The sequence below is a fragment of the Arvicanthis niloticus genome, chromosome 25 (genome assembly GCF_011762505.2).
Source record: "Arvicanthis niloticus isolate mArvNil1 chromosome 25, mArvNil1.pat.X, whole genome shotgun sequence".
In the NCBI taxonomy this organism is placed as follows: Eukaryota; Metazoa; Chordata; class Mammalia; order Rodentia; family Muridae; genus Arvicanthis; species Arvicanthis niloticus.
Window position 1 is genome coordinate 22,860,347 of NC_133433.1, and position 14,436 is coordinate 22,874,782.

Consider the following 14,436-nt stretch of genomic DNA (forward strand, 5'->3'; position numbering starts at 1 on the left):
CTAATCACATTCTGGCAAGTCCCCCTAAAGCACATCCAGAAGCTGTAAACTGCACCCAGCACCTGTGTCCCATTTTTCTGCCCGCAGCTATGCCTGCATTCCTGGAGGCCTGCAGACACCAGGGACAACTAGATGGCTAAAGGCCAACATATGAATACAATCAACAAGACCCAGGGTAATATGGCAACACCAAAGCCCAGCTATCTTACTTCAGCAAGCCATGGGTATCCTAACACAGCTGAAGCACCAGAAAATGACTTTAAATCCAATCTTATAAAGATGATAGAGGCCTTTAAAGAGAAAATTAATAAATCCCTTAAAGAAATGCAGGAAAATACAATTAGCAGGTGAAGAAAATGGATAAAACTGTTCAAGACCTGAAAATGGAAATAGAAGCAAAATAGAAAACACAAACTGGGAGCTGGAGAGGTAGTTAAGAGCATTAGTTACTCTTTCAGAGGTTCCAAGTTCAATTCCCAGCAACCACATGGTGGCTCACAACCATCAATAATGTGATATGATGTTGTCTTCTGGCATGCCACTGTACATGCAAATAAAGCATTCATATACACAAAATAAATAGTTATAAAAATTGTAGTATAAAGAAAAAAAAGAAAGAAAGCACAAACTGAGGGAATCCTGGAAATAGAAAACTACTGGAACAACAGACACAAACATCATCAACAGAATACAAGTGATGGAAGAAAGAATCTCTGGCATAGAAGATATAATAGAAGAAATTGAAACATCACTCAAAGAAAATGTTAAATCTAAAAATTCCTGACATAAAACACCCAGGAAATCTGGGATACTATGAAAAGACCAAACATAAGAACATCAGAAATAGAAGAAAGAAGATTTCCAGCTCAAAGGTCCAGAAAATATTTTCAATAAGACCATAGAAGAAAATTTTACAGCATAAACATATAAAAATCTTATAGCTATAAACATAGAAGAAACTTGCAAGAATACCAAATAGATTGGACCACAAAAGAAAATCCTCCTGTGACACAATAATTAAAACACTAAATGTACAGAACAAATAAAGAGAATTAAAAGCTGCAAGGAAAAAAGGTCAAACATATAAACATATAAAGGCAGACCTATCAGAATTATACCCAACTTTTCGATAGAGACTGTAAAAGATAAAAGAGCCTAGGAAGATGTCTTAGAGTCTCTAAGAGACCACAGATGGCAGCCCAGACTATCATACCCAGCAAACCTCTAAATCATCATAGATAGATAGAAAGATATTCCATGATAAAAACCAAATTTAAACATTAGCTACAAATCTAGCCCTTCAGAAGATACTAGAAGGAAAACTCCAGCTCAAAGAAGTTAACTACACTCACGTAAACACAGGAGATATACAATTCCACACCAGTAAAACCAAAAGAAGGGAAACACACACACACACACACACACACACACACACACACACACACACTCACTCACCACCACCAGCAGCATCAAAATAACAGAAATTAACAATCATTGGCCATTAATATCTCTCAACATCAATGGACTCAGTTCACTGATTAAAAAGACATAGGCTAACAGAATGGATGTGAAAACATCATTCTGCTGCATACAAGACACATACCTCAGCATAAAAGATAAACATCACCTCAGACTAAAGAATTGGAAAAAAGGCTTTCTGAGCAAATAGACCCAAGAAGCAAGCTGGACTAGCCATTCTAACATATAATAATATAGACTTTAACCAAAATTAATCAAAAGAGATGGGGAAGAATACTTCATACTCATTGATTCGAAAAATTTACCAAGTTGATGTCTCAATGCTGAATATTTCTTCCTCAGATACAAAGGCAACCTCATTCATAAAAGAAGCATTACTAAAGCTTAAATCACACATCAAACCCCATACATTAACAGTGGGAGACTTCAACATCCCACTCTCACAAATGGGCAGGACATCCATAAAGGCATTAAACAGAGAAATAATGAAACTAACAGACGTTATAAACCAAATTGACCTAACAGATGGCTACAGAACATTTCACCTAAACACAAAAGAATATATTTTCTTCTCAGAACCTCAAGGAACGCTCTCCAAAATTGACCATATGCTCAGTCACAAAACAATTCTCAACAGACACAAAAAATTGAAATAACTCCGGTACCTTATCAGACTACCATGAATTAAAGCTGGACTTCAATAACAACAGAGACAACAGAAAGCTTACAGACGCATGGAAACTGCACAGCTCTCTACTCAGTGACACTATGTTAGGGAATACATAAAGAAAGAAATGAAAGAGTTTTTATAATTGAATGAAAATAAGGGCACAACATACCCAAGCTTATGGGACACAAATAAAGCAGTGTTAAGAGGAAAGTTCATATCATTAAGCGCTTTCATAAAAACACTGAAGAGATCTCATACTAGCAACCTAACAGCACACCTGAAAGCTCTAGAACAAAAAGAAAAGCACACACACCAAAGAGGAGTAGATGGCAGGAGATAGTCAAATTAGAAACAAAGAGAACAATACAAATGATCAGGAAAATCAAGAGCTGGTTTTTAAAGAAAGTCAACAAGATAGTCAAACTTTAACCAAACTACCTAAAAGGCAGAGAGAGAGAGAGAGAGAGAGAGAGAGAGAGAGAGAGAGAGAGAGAAAATATACATCCAAATTATCAAAACAAGAAATGAAAAGGGGGATATAACAATAGACATCTAGGAAATTCAAAGAATCATTAGGTCTTACTTCAAAAACCTATATGCCACAAAATTGGAAAAATGTAAGTGAAATGGAAAATTGTCTTGATAGGTACCACTTACCAAAATTAAATCTAGATCAAGTAAATGGTTTAAATAGTCTTTGTTGTAGTTTGAATATGTTTGGCCCAAGAAGTGGCACTATTAGGAAGTGTGGCCTTGTTAGAGTAGGTGTGGCCTTGTTTGAGGAAGTATGTTATTGTTAGTCATCAATGAGACCCTCCTCTTAACCACACCAGTCTTCTAGTGGCCATCAGATGAAGATGGAGAACTCTCAGCTTCTCCTGCACCATGCTTGCCTAGATGCTGCCATGCTCTCACCTTGATGATACTGGACTGAACCTCTGAACCTATAAGCTAAACCCAGTTAAATGTTGTTGTCCTTATAAGAGTTGCCTTGGTCATGGCTTCTGTTCACAGCAGTAAACCCCTAACTAAGACAGTCCTATAACCCCCAAATCTCCCAAGCCCCCCTTCCCCCAAAAAACAAAAACAAAACAAAAACCTAGGGCCAGATAGTTTTAGCACAGAACTCTACCAGACTTTCAAAGAAGAGCTAATGCCAATACTCCTCAAACAATCCCCAAATCCACCCTACAAAGCCACAGTCACCCTGATATCTAAATCCTACAAAGACTCAACAAAGAAACAGAACTTCAGGTCAATCTCCCTTATAGACATTGATGCAAAAATAATAAAATACATGCAAACTGAATTCAAGAACACCAAAATAATCATCCACCATAACCAAATAGGCTTTATACTAGGAATGAAGGGATGGTTCAACATGTGAAAATCCGTCTGTATAATCCATCATATGAGCAAACTGAAAGAAAGAAAAGCAACAACATGATCATCTCATTAGATATTGAAAAAGCCTTTGAAATAATCCAACAATTCTTCATGATAAAAGTCTTTGAAAGATCAGAGATACAAGGCACATACCTAAACACAATAACAACAATATTCAGCAAGCCAATAGCCAACATCAACATTAAATGGGAAGAAACATAAAGCAATTTCACTAAAATCAGGGACAAGACAAGCCTGTCTACTCTCTTCATACCTATTATAGCACTTGAAGGGTTTTTTGTTTGTTTTTTTTGTTTGTTTGTTTGTTTTTGTTTTTTTCCCTGAAACAGGTTTTCTCTGTATGGCCCTGGCTGTCCTGGAACTCACTCTGTAGACCAGGCTGGCCTCGAACTCAGAAATTCACCTGCCTCTGCCTCCCAAGTGCTGGGATTAAAGGGGTGCGTCATCACTGCCTGCCTGAAGTTTTTGATAGAGCAATAAGACAATTAAAAGAGATTAAGGAAATACAAATTGGAAAGAAGTCAGAGAATCATCGCACACAGATAATATGATACTATATGTAAGTGACTTGAAAAATCCTACTAGAGAATTCCTACAGTTGATAAACACTTTCAGCAAACTGGCTGGATACAAAATGAACTTAAACAAATCAGGGCCCCAGCCTGTGGGGAATTCAGTGGGAACCTAGGGAGGAGGGCGAAAGAATGAAGGGACAGGAGACACAAAGAAGAAGTGAGAGTCTAAAAGTCCTGATCAAGTGCTCAAATTTTAATTTCTGGTGGCAGGTTTAAAGACATAGCAAAACAGGAAGTTTAGGCAAGGATATTGCTTAAGGCTATCCCACTGTGGTATCTTCATTGCCTAAGACCATCCCACTATCATAACTTCCAAGAAATACCAGACATTAAGTTCCTGCGTGGGGCCTGAGACCTAGAAAGTCCTTTTTTTTTTTTTTTTCAAGAATGTTGTTTATTTCTTTTCTTTATTGGCTATTTTATTTACATTTCAAATGTGATCCCCTTTGACTGTTCCCCCTTCCACCCAGGAACCCCTTATCCCATCCCCCCTCCTCCTGCTTCTATTAGAATGTGCCCCTACCCACCCTCCCATTCTCACCTCCCCATCCACAAATTCCCCCACACAGGGGTATCTAGCCTTCACTGGACCAAGGACTTCCTCTCCCACCTATGCCTGACAATGTCATTCTTCCCTACATATATAGCTGGAGTCATATGCTCCTCTCTATGTGCTCCCAGGCTGGTGGTTTAGACTGTGGGAGCTTTGGTTGATTGGTATTGTTGCTCTCCTCATGGGGCTGCAAACCCTTTTAGCTCCTTCAGTCTTCTCTCTCACTCCTCCATTGGGAACCCCATGATCAGTTTCAATGGTTAGCTGTGAGCATCTGCCTCTTTATATTTCAGGCTCTGGCAGACCTCTAAGGAGACAGCTATATCAGGATCCTGTCAGCATGCACTTCTTGGCATCCACATCAGCATCTGTCTTTGGCGACTGCACAAGGGATGATACTCAGGTGGAGCAGTCTCTGGACAGAAGCACTCACACTTTGATCTTCCTTCTTCGTGAGCTTCATGTCATCTGTGAGTTGTATCTTGGATATTGCAAGCCTTTAAGCTAATATCCACTTATTAGTGAGTACATACCATGTGTGTTCTTTTGTGATTGGGTTACCTCACTCAGGATGATATTTTCTAGTTCCATCCATTTGCCTAATAATTTCTTGAATTCATTGTTTTTAATAGCTGAGTAATATTCCATTGTGTAAATGTACCACATTTTCTGTGTCCATTCCTCTGTTGAAGGATATCTGGGTTCTTTCCAGCTTCTGGCTATTATAAATAAGGCTGCTATGAACATAGTGGAGCATGTGTCCTTGATATATGTTGGAGCATCTTCTGACTGTATGCCCAGGAGTGGTATAGTTGGGTCCTCAGGTAGTGCTATGTCTAGTTATCTGAGGAACTGCCAGACTGATTTCCAGAGTGGTTGTACCAGCTTGCAATCCCACCAACAATGGAGGAGTGTTCCTCGAGAAAGTCTCTTCTTAACCTTGTACTTTAACTTACTAGGTTTTTCCAGAACAGCAGGTAATTTCATAGATTTGGCTCCCAGCAAATCAGTAGGCTTCCTTTATACAAATGATAAATGGGCTAAGAAAGAAGTTAGGAAAGCCACATCCTTTACAATAGCTACAAAATAAAATATCTTGGCGTAATTCTAACCAAGCAAGTAAAAGACCTGTATGAGAAGAACTTTGTATTTGAAGAAAAAAATTTGAAGAAGAAATTGAAGATGATATCAAAAGATGAAAAAATTTCCCATGCCCATGGATTGGTAGGATTAACAGGGTAAAACAATGAATAAAATTTCTGCACTTGAAAAAACATTCTATTTCATGAGAAAAAAATGTATTTTAAATGAAAGGAAAAAAATTCTTACTTGAGAATCTTGGGTTGCAGCTCAGTGTAAGAACATGTGCTTATCATGTACATAGCTGTGGAACCAGTCTACACCACCAAAACTTTCTTGCTTAAGTCCAGACTTAGCTCAGATCTTAAGCCACATGCCTGCATGTTTATGCTTTCCTTTTCTTGTGTCCTTAGTCATACAAGTTGGAACATTGGTATTAGTTTTTTTTTTCTTTTGTATGACCCTTCACTACCCACTTACATTTTAGATATTAGGCACATCTACTCTCTGTCCGAACATAGATTCAGAACATAATTTATCCTTATGAGCAAGATGACAAAGCACAAATCAAGCACATAACCCAGTTACAAGTGAGAAATCCTTAGAGGACAGTGTTTCAAACTTAGACACTAAATCTCTTGTAAAGTTAATTTATGTAGCACTTTTTTTTTTTAAATCATAGTTGGAGTTCATTGAGCTTCTTGAATATATTGACAGTTTTCATCAGATATGGAAAGTTTAAAGCTTTTATTTCTTCAAATGTTTTTTGTTTTTTGTTTTTTTTGTATTAGTCACTGTTCTATTGCTATGAACAGACACCATGACTAAAACAACTCTTATAAAAGAAAATATTTACTTTGGTGCTTGCTTACAGTTTCAAAGGCTTAGTTCAAGAAAGAGCTAAATCTTGATCTGTAGGCAGAGGGGGGAGGGAAGGAGGAAGAGAGAGAGAGAGAGAGAGAGAGAGAGAGAGAGAGAGAGAGAGAGAGAGAGAGAGAGAGAGAACATACACCTGTTGTGGCCTTTTGAAACCATGAAGCCTACCCCTAGTGATATACTTCCTCAAACAAGAACATACCTCCTGATCCTTCTAATCCTTTCTAATCTGATCAAAGAATTTTATTCCCTGGTGACTAAGCATTCAAATACATAAGACTATGGAGGCCATTCTCAATCAGATCACCAAATTCCACTGCCTGGCTTCCATGGGCTTATTACCATATCATAATGCAAAATGCATTTAGTCTATCTTCAAAAATACAGAATCTTTCACAGTCTCAAGACTACTTAAAAGTTTAAAGAGACTCAAGGCAATCTCTTAACTATAAACCCCTGGAAAAAATAAAAATTAAAAAGCAGGTCATATGCTTTCAGCATACAGAGGGCACAGAATAGACATTAGCATTATGAAAGAGAGGAGAGGGAGCATAGTGAGGAAATACTGGACCAAAGCAAGACCAAAAACCAGCAAGGCAAGCTCCACATTCTGCATCTCCATGTCTGATGTCAAAGCACCCTTCACATCTCCAACTCCTTTCAGCTTTGTTGACTGCAACACACTTCTTGGGCTAGTTCTATATCACGTCTGCATTCTTCTTGGCATGTATCCCATGACTCTGGCATCTCCAACATTTTGGGATCTCCAGCAAGATCCATGTTTCATCTTCACAGCTTCAAGCAATGGCTTCTCTAGGCCTCCATTCAGGGGCACAACTGACACCCCTGCCTGGCCTCAGTGGCTTTCCTTATCAAGGAGAAAGATTCCACAACTCCTTTCTTGTACCCTCAACTATAAAGCCAGACCATATAGTTGAAGCTGCCACGCTTTACTGTTTGATGGGGCTAGAACTTGCCCCCCTCATTCAAATACATTTCGTCAGTTTCCTGTTTTCCATGGTTTCCTTCACTGATTAAGCTTTTTTTTTTTTTTTTTTTTTAAACTCCTTTTTACAAATTGGAAGCTTAGCTGGGTGGGGTCTAGCCCTGGGGGCACCACTCCCTCCATTCCTTTTAGCATTATTCTTTTTTTTAACCCTTTTTTTTTTCCTCCTTGGTCACTGGACAGCTCCATTAAATCTCCTGGTGCTCCTTTCTTCTCAAAATGTACATTTTTGTATCTCTCTTTCTCCAGCTGGCTACTTTTTATTATGGACCTAAAGAAGAGTGGCTACTACTAACTACACAACAGGGTCAATTCTAAGCTGTTTTGTAATCTCCTTTCTCAGAGCCATGGACCCCAAACTTCCATTAATATCAAACTCTTCAATTTAGCCTGAGGCAATTTTTTTGGACAAGGGCAAAAAGCAGCCCCATCCTTTGCCAAAATATTACATCAATGCTTTTCAGATCACCTACTAACATTCTTCCCTCTGAATGTTCTTGAGCTGGCCCCAGCAGTTCAGACTGTCCACAGAATTATCTTCCATGTTCCTTCTAGGATGACCCATTAAACCCTGCCTAATGTCCAATCTCTTTTCTAGCCAAAAGTCCAAAAGTCGTCCATATTCTTCCAGTGACCTGCACAGTCAGGCCTGCCAGAGCAATATCCTATTTCGGGTACAACTTCTACTTTACCAACTGTTCTACTTCTGTGATGAGATATTGTGATCAAAACAACTCCTATAAAAGAAGGCGCTTAATTGGGCCCTTACGGTTTCAGAGGCTTAGTACATTATCGTCGTGGCAGGAAGCATGGCAGCGTGTATGGTACTGGCACAACACTTGAGAGTTACATTCTGATCTGCAGGTACTCGTGTGTGCGTGTGTGCGTGTGTGTGTGTGTGTGTGTATGTGTGTGTGTGTATGTGTGTGTGTGTGTGTCTGTGTGTGTGTGTGTGTGTGTGTGTGTGTGAGAGAGAGAGAGAGAGAGACAGAGACAGAGAGAGAGAGAGAGAGAGAGAGAGAGAGAGAGAGAGAGAGAGAGAGAGAACTGGGTCTAGCATGGAGTTTTGAAACCTCAAAGCCCACCCCCAGTGACATACTTTTTCCAACAAAGCCATACCCCCATATCCTTCTAATTCCATCAAATATTTCACACCCTGGTGACCAAGCAAGCATTCAAACATATGGATGTACAGTGGACATTATCATTCAAACCATCCTACTTTCTGACCCAGTATTAGTTATTTTGTGTGGCTATGAGCAGTGTACCTGAGAGAAACAACCCAAGGGAGGAGAGATTTTTTATGAGCCCTGGTTTATTTCATCACAGCAGTGAAGACATGGATGGAGCGTCTCAGTGGATAACATGAAGAACATAGAGAGGTGGCTGTTCATATTATAATCATATCCATACACCATTACCTCCCTCTACTCTCTGTACTGCCTCCCAACCCTGTCTTCCTGACCCCAACTTCATGTCTTCTCTTTATGTCTGTAATTAACAAGCCCCTGGGTGTAATTGCTGTTGTCAATATGTGTATAGGTATAACACTATCCTCCAAAGTGAGGGCAATATATCAGTGTCCATGTCCCTCAAAAAGAGTTATTCTTCCTCCCTCATTAGCCAAGGGTATACCAAAAGAATACATGCCATGTCACACAGTACATGGGTAACCTGTACTGACAGGAAAAGAAGAGTCCTAGGGAGCAGATCACAAAGAAGACAGAGAAAGCCAGGTAAGGGAGAGCTGTCAATGGGAGAGTACTCTTTGGTGACACAAAAGAAGGGAAATCACTCTATCAAGGAATTCTTGACATCTTTAGAAGCTGTGTAATGTGTAGGCCCTGTCAGATGAAGTGGAGATGTCAAACGCATTATGAATGGAATCTGGAGCAAAAGAAAAGCCATCAGACTGAGAAAAGTAGAGCTATCTTTAGCCTATGGCCCTACTCTGATAAAAACAGGTCACCTATCCATTTTTTCTTAGCAGAGAACAAACCTGCTCTTACAGAGGAGAACTGTGTTAAGTGGAGGGTGAGCGAGGGCTGGAGGAGAGAGGTGGCTTCAGTGGGAAACAAGATAGGAGATGCAATCAGACACTTCCCAGCAGGAGGATGACTAGATGTTCCTGGGAGCTGAACTGGGGATTGAAAGAAAACGTCCCTGGGCTGAGTGAGTCTAGTGGCATGTGTGAAGTCACAAGGTAGGTTTCTAAATGGGGGTATTGGTAGCAATGACTGGACTGGCACCTGAGCTGGATACTGCTAGGAAACAAACCTAAAGTTTTTTTCAGAAGCCCTTAAGTCTGAGTGAGATAATAGCAACTGTCACCACCTCGTCAGTCTGAAAGAGTCCCATGCTATTTCAAACTCAAGAGTTGGTGAGTTTCTGGGCTCAAGGATCAATGGGTTTTGATAGGTTTTCAAACCTGGATTTTGTCCCTGATCTTTTTTTATCCTACACCTGGTATTTTGTTAGGACATTCTGAGCCATGACAGCTACCTATCTCTTCTTTATTCAGCTACTGTCGGGGTAGAACTTCCATATACTTAGTCATAGTTGTATGGGTTTAAAAGTAGATGTTGGGGGCTGGAGAGACAGACCAGTGGTTAAGAGCACTGACAAGTCTTATAGAGGACGAGGGTTCTATTCTTGGCACCCACACAGCAAATATCACAAGTAACTATAACTTCAGTTTTAGGGGATCTGATGCTCTCTTCTGACCTGTGCAGAAACCAAGCACAAAAGGGATATACAGATACACATGCAAGTGAAACACTCATACGCATAAAGTAAGACTTGAAAAGAGAATAAAAGTAGGCCTTGAGAGAGTAAAATGGCCCCGGATGGCTCAGCATGCAAACGTACTTGTCTCCATGTTTAGTTGAAGGACATGTTGAAGGAGAAAACCAACTCGCCTCACAAGTCCTCTGACATCCTCTTATATGTAGTAGTATGTACCATTCCTTATACATACATTATATGCATGCATATATGCACACATACATACGTAAAAACAAACATATGCACATAAATACATAAATATAATTTGCTTTTAAAATTAAGATGATGACCTCTCACTAAAATGAGAAGACTTGGTGATTAATATCTACTTAGAAGCAGGGTAATGTGTTAAAGGGAACATGGGGTTGTGATCAGAGGAAGCTGAGTCCATCTCCAGACAGCCCTTCCTAACCATAGGACCTCAAAGAATCATAATCTCTCCATCTAGGCTACACATCTGTTCAGTGGGAGACTGACACTAGTCCCTGTCCAACCTCACATTTCAGAAGCGCACACTTCTGCTTACAGTGATGTTAAAAACATGTCTAAGCCAATATGAGTGATTTTACAAATGGACACATCAAACACACAAAGTTGAGTTAGTGTTGTCTTGGGATTAAATAGCAAGAAATGTTTACCAGTGGCTCATTGGTCTTGGTGTCATCATATCTTATTCACTTGATGATATTGATTGTTCATGTGATTTGTAGGCATTCCATTTTGTAGACATAGGATTTAGAGGGCAGAGAGGAATTAAAGCAGAACACATGCTGTCTCTTGATGGTCAGAGCTTGGCAACTGAAGCGAAAGGAACAGTACAAGCATGGGGACAGTGAAGGAAGGGAGGGAAGAAGTAGGTCTTGGCAACAGTGCTGTCTTTAACGTCTCACAGCCTTGTCAACATGTGTTGCTTTAAACTAGCAAGCTTGTGAATGGAAATGAATAGTAGTTGCCATGCTTTCCCAAGCATCAGTGAGGGAAATGGGGCATTCACTTCCAGTTGAGAGTCCCAGAGTACAAAAAGGCACATTTATATTCCCATTCAGAAAATTTTAACAGTCATGTGGCTGGAAGGAAGAAAGGACAGACACAGACACAGGTAAAGAAAAGCTGTGCTCACTGCGATGAAGACACCTTCATCGCAGATGAAGCCTAGAATCTCAGCTCATTTCTTTAATACATATGAATGGAGAAGATGGGTTATAGTATACAGATGAGCAAGAAGGCAGATTTAGCTGAGCTCCGTAGGTCTCTACAGGGAGCAGGCTCAGGCTGCAGTCATCCCAGGCTAGAGGAGGGAGCTGTGGTTGCTAGTTCTTGCATACTGGCCAATCATTTGTAAACACACATATTTGGTGGGAGAAAGACTGCTAATTCCCTGAGTCTGACCTGGGTGAGGCTTTGCCATTGCCATGGGTCTGAGCCACTGGGGTTCTTGGCATCGGTGTGGACATACCAACAATACACATTCACTCAGTACTCCCTCCAGTTCCACATCTCGCCTCAATTCTTTCTGACTGTGAATTGCCATCTACTATGGACATAGGAGTCTTCATTTAGCATATTTACCTTTGTCCCGTTACTCAGAAATCAATGTAAAGATGTACCTCCTGTATAGCCTCATCAAGTTACATGAATTGGTCTCTCTCTTAAAGGATGCTGTACTGTGTTCACCATATTTCTCATCATGGAGTAAGATGACACAGTGCCTGAGAGACGAAGTAGAGTTAGGTGAGTGGTGGGTGTTGTGGTGGAGTTTCCCACTGATCTTCTGAATGATTCATCAGGAAGGGGTTTGCCAAGCTGTGTCTAGGCAGATTGACCTCAGACAACTGAAACCTTGGAAAGGAAAACCACAGATAATAGGTGACCACTATGCTAAAGTACAGATATGTTGATTTAGCTGTGAAATTACGTAAAGGAGACTTGAAATATGTTATCTGTTATAGTTTCTACTAGAGAGCCCTGTTAGGTGTAATTTTATATTTGGTAGGTACAATATGTCTTGCAGATAGTTAAAGTTCTCAGATTTCTTTCCTTGCTAAATGATTCAGTTGTCGCAATATCAGTTTATGAGATGACTTTGAACTAGAGACAAGTTTCATGATTTTCTCCTCTTGCATCTCTGAAGTTTCACAATGTGGCAAGGTTACATAGTATTACATAAGATGGTACTGGATGCAGTACCTGAACTTGGAGAGGTGGCAGAGTCAACAGGTATAAAACCAGCAGTTACTCGGCACAGTTAGCAGAGGCATGCCTAAGGTCTTTGGCTTTATTATGTATAAGGATGCTTTATTATTACATTTTTAATCTGGAATTAAATAAAGTCATTGCCTATAAAGGAGCACTCAACTTAGTTCAGAAGGAAGAGAGAAGAAGTGTAAAGATTAAAATTTTAGGTGTCCTCAGTCATAGAATGCAGCCATTTCTTATTGACAGTCGTGGTAAGAGGGAGGAGATGAACTCTTTTGAAAACAGATTTCTTCGGCTTCTTTGCATTTTTGCAGGACCACTTTTCTTCAGCACTACAGACTTCCCTTGAATTCATTTTCACATTGCTCATGTTGGGATTCAAGTACTTAATGCTTGCAGCCAAGCCAGCTCTTTTGATGCATCCTTCTCAAGATTATTCATGTTGATCTCCTAGGAACCACATCAAAACTTCATTTGGATTGGGAGCTAGATTGTAAAAATAGCCATGAGTAAAGAAATAATGTTTTGTACTTGTCTGTAGTTAACAAGCACCTTTCTAATAACACTGGATTTTAAATGCACCTAAGAAAAGAAGAAGGCACAGCGACACATGTCTGTAAACCCACTACGCAGAAGGCTGAGGACAAAAGGACTTCAAGTGTAAGGCTGGTATGGGGCCCACAATAGGATCCCATCTAAAGGAATAACAACAAAAAAAACAAGAAAAGCAAAATAGCAACCATAGCATCAACAATGTACATATCGGCCCAGTGCACTTTATTTCTAGAGGTAGGTGAGAGGCTAGAGTTGCTAAAAGGCAGAAGACCCTGCTTGCTCTGTTTCACGGAATTTCTATAGTAAAGTTTGATTCTAGCGTTAAGAAGCAAATGTTGATTGACACAGAGACCCATAGCTGAGAATGCAGAGTACTCAGCATTAAAGGGAACATGTATACACCCGCCACACACCCCAAGGCTCAAACAAAAAGAATTTAACAGTGAAAGGTAGTTGATGACTGCAAGGAGACATTATCTTCTGGGCATAGCAAGACTGCTGTATACCTGAACTCACAGCAATTGCAACAGCATAAATAGGACCGGTGTAAGCTCAAGCTAGACCAAATCCCAGCATAGAGAGAGGAGGAGCTGGACATGTCTCGACCCCCAGCCATAGGCTATTGACAATTGTAAGTTGCTGGGAGAAGGAGAGGCAGGCAAATGGATGGAGCTAGAAAAGATCGTCCTGAGTGAGGTAACCCAGACCCAGAAAGACAAACATGTATGTCCTCACTCATTAGTGGATATTAACCTTAAAGCGCAGGCTAACCATGCTACAATCCACAGACCCAGAGAGGCTAAGTAACAAGGGAGACTCAAAAGGGGGGTGTGTTAATTTCACTGAGAGAGGGAAAGAGAGTAGACAGTGTAGATGGATGGGGAGGGGAGTGTTGTTAGGGGTAGGGGGATGGGAATAGGACGAATCAGAAGGGAGGGAGAGAATACTGAGTAAGACAACTTGAATCGAGGTAGGGCATCTTTGGTATGAGCTAGAAACCTAGGGCCATGGAAACTCCCAGGAATCTATGAGGGTGACTTTAGTTAAGACTAGCAATGTGGGACACAGAGCCTGAACTGGCCATCACTTGTAACCTGGCAAGGCTTCCAATTAGAGGGATTGGGACACCAATCTGTATGGTGCTGTCTGTATTCAAATGCTAAATTCTGTACCCCAAGATCTGATATACCAGCCTTTGTTGTGTAAACCTTTCTCGCTAATTTAAAACTATTGGTTTAATAAATGTGGTGACAGT